Raw genomic sequence first — 3,747 nt, forward strand, 5'->3', positions numbered from 1 at the left:
TCTGAGAAGGCAGTGGGGGTGAATTCACTGGCTGAAATTAGTCCATGTTACTCCTCCTGCTTAAGGCTTCCAGAAGCATGACATTCTGTGACATTTGAGCAAATAACCCAGAAGAAATAGCACAGTCAACAGTGAATCATGGATGACATTTATTTTAATTTTAATTTATTTTGAGACAGGGTCTCACTCTGTCACCCAGGCTGAAGTGCAGTGGTGCAATCATGTCTCATTGCAGCCTTGAACTTCTGGGCTCAAGCAATCCTCCTACCTCAGCCTCCTGAGTAGCTGGGACCACAGCCATGCACCATCACATCTGGCTAATTTTTTATTTTTATTTTTTTTGTAGAGACAGAGTCTCACTATGTCGCCCAGTCTGTTCAAACTTCTGGGCTCAAGCCATCCACCCACCTCAGCTTCCCAAAGTGTTGGGATTATAGGTGTGACCCATGTTTTAAAAAGCACCACTCAACTAGGTATATATATATATATATATATATATATATATATATATATATATATTTTTTTTTTTTTTTTTTTTTTAAACAGAGTCCCACTCTGTCACTCAGGTTGGAGTGCAGTGGTGTGATCTCGGCTCACTGCAGCCTCCACCTCCTGAGTTCAAGTGATTCTCCTGCCTCGGCCTCCTGAGTAGCTGGGATTACAGGCGTGTGCCACCACACCCAGCTAATTTTTTTGTATTTTTAGTAGAGACAGGGTTTCGCTATGTTGGCCGGGCTGGTCTCAAACTCCCGGCCTCAAGTGATCCACCCACCTCGGCCTCCCAAAGTGTTGGGATTACAGGCATGAGCCACTGCACCCGGCCAACTAGGTGTAGTACTGAACAGTACAAATAGGAAAGCAGGGCTATTCTGATGATCATTCTGACTACTCCCTCCTATCTATCTATCTATCTATCTATCTATCTATCTATCTATCTATCTATGCATCTGTCTATCTGCCTACCTACCTATCTACAGGATCTTCCTGTGCCACCCAGGCTGGAGTGCAGTGGTGTGATCACAGCTCACCACAGCCTCGAACTCCTATGCTCAAGCAATTCTCCCACCTTAGCCTCCCAAGTAACTAGGACTACAGATACATGCCACCACACCCAGCTAATTTAAAAATTTTTATAGCAACAGGGTCTCACTATGTTGCCCAGTCTGGTCTTAAACTTTTGGGCTCAAATGATCCTCCTGCCTTGGCCTCCCAAAGTCCTGGGATTATAGGCATTAACCACACCTGGCCAATTTTGTTTGTATTTTAAATGCTATTTGGGGCTTTCATAATCCAGAACATTGTGAGTATAGACTTGGCTAGACTGAGGTTCACTGTCCCTTCTTGATGATACCCTGGCAAATACTGTTTCTGGCGATGAGTTGGGCAGCCAGGTAGGGCACCCTCTGAAGCAGCACATCTGGAACAAGAAGAAACTTGGACTTCATCTGCGTTTCAAACAGAAGCTTTTGCCAGTAAGGAAATTCAAGGTGGACCAGAACCATGGAAAATGCTGAAAGGAGAGTTAGCTCAAGTGCCAAATGTCCCCATTGGCCTACACCTTGGCTCATGCTTGTTTGGGTTTGGGGCTGTGTGAGTTTGGGACTCCTGTTCTGCATTTATTCATTCAAGAAATATTTATCAAAGCCTGTTATGTGCAACGGATGTGGACAAAGGAAAACACGTTTTTATTTTATTTTATATTTATTTTATTATTATTACTTTTTGAGATGGAGTTTCACTCTTGTTGCCCAGGCTGGAGTGCAATGGCACAGTCTCAGCTCACTGCAACCTCTGCCTTCTGGGTTCAAGCGATTCTCCTGCCTCAGCCTCCCAAGTAGCTGGGATTACAGGTGCCCGCCACCACACCCAGCTAATCTTTTTTTTTTGAGATGGAGTCTTGCTCTGTCGCCCAGGCTGGAATGCAGTGGCATGATCTTGGCTCACTGCAACCTTCGCCTGCTGGGTTCAAGCAATTATCCTGCCTCAGCCTCCTGAGTAGCTGGGACTACAGGCATGCGCCACCATGCCCAGCTAATTTTTTGTATTTTTAGTAGAAACGGGGTTTCACCACGCTGGCCAGGCTGGTCTTGAACTCCTGACCTTGTGATCCGCCTGCCTTGGCCTCCCAAAGTGCTGGGATTACAGGTGTGAGCTACCACACCTGGCCGCTAATTCTTGTATTTTTAGGAAAGATGGAATTTCACCATGTTGGCCAGGCTGGTCTTGAACTCCGGACCTCAGGTGATTCACCCGCCTCGGCCTCCCAAAGTGCTGGGATTTCAGGCATGAGCCACTGTGCCCGGCCACAAAACACATTTTTAAAATACTAATGTGGGAACATATACTAAGTGAGGAGGAGTGTCCCTACAGCAGGTATAGATTTGGCAAAGGAAGGCACCCAGTTGTCCTGTGCTTCCTGAGGAAATTGTCCCAAACAGTCCTTGTTGATTCCTTGTTTTCACTGGACCACCCTCCCTCTTCTATGGTCTGAATGTGTCCCTCCCTACCTCAGATTCATATATTGGAATGTAATCGCCAATGTGGTAGTATTAAGAAGTGGAGCCTTTGGGAGGTGATTAGGTCATGAAGGCAGAGGCCTCATGGATAGGATTACGGTCTTTATAAAAGGTCTTGAAGGAGTGGATTTGAACCATCCTGTCCCACCATGGGAGCAACAAGTCACCATCAATGAGGAACAGAGCCCTTGTCGGACACTGAACCTGTTGGCATCTCTTATTTTTTTTTTTATTTTTAGAGATGGTCTTGCTCTGTTGCCCAGGCTGGAGTGCAGTGGCGTGATCATAGCTGACTGCAGCCTCAAACTCCTGGGCTCAAGCAGTCCTCCTGACTCAGCTTCCCAAGTAGCTGGAACTACAGGTGTGCACCACCATGGCTGGTTAATTTTCTTTTTATATTTGTAGAGATGGGGTCTCACAGCGTTGCCCAGTCTGGTCTCAACCTCCTGGGCTCAAGTAATCCTCCTGCCTCAGGCTCCCGCAGTGCTGGGATTACATGCATGAACCACCATGCCCAGCCCCTACTGCCATCTTGATCTTGGACTTCCCAGCCTCCAGAACTGTGACCAATACATTTCTATTATTTATAATTACAGTCTGTGGTGTTTTGTTACAGCAGCATGGACTAAGATTCCCCTTCTTTTCCTTCACTGTGTCCTCCTTCCTCTCCTTGGTCCTTACTGTGGATGCAAGATTCATGAAATGCCCTCTTTTCCTACCCTTCCAAATATACACCTTGCCTGATCCCAGGAGCTATACAGCACACCCTGCCTCCTGCCATGGCCCCTCCATATCTCCTACCGCCTTGGGGCCCTTCAGCACTGTAGAAACGCTTGAAGCTTTCCTTCTACAGAGTGTGAAGTCTGGGATGACGTAATATATGGTGCTCTCATGGTGACTCTGGGCCTCTCAGCCTGTGAAGAAACATAAAAAAGTGTGAATTTCCGGGCATCCCCACAGACAGCAGGAATTCTTTGCAGTTTTAAGGAATCGAGCACCTCTGCCATTGACACCACTGCACTTTTGGCTAAGCAAAGGTGTGCCCCCATAACACTAGCAGCACTAGAGTGGGGCTTCATGTTTAGATGGGTTGGGGGAGGGGGGAAGGGACACCTCCCACTGCTTTCAAAGGGAGCCCACAGAAGGGACACTGCTCAGAAACTACCTCAGCAGGGAGGGGCGGGGAAGAGGAGGAAGGAGGAGAAAACAGGGTGGAGTAGGGGGAGGAAGA

Source organism: Pan troglodytes, chromosome 1, assembly GCF_028858775.2.
Source record: "Pan troglodytes isolate AG18354 chromosome 1, NHGRI_mPanTro3-v2.0_pri, whole genome shotgun sequence".
Taxonomy (NCBI): domain Eukaryota; kingdom Metazoa; phylum Chordata; class Mammalia; order Primates; family Hominidae; genus Pan; species Pan troglodytes.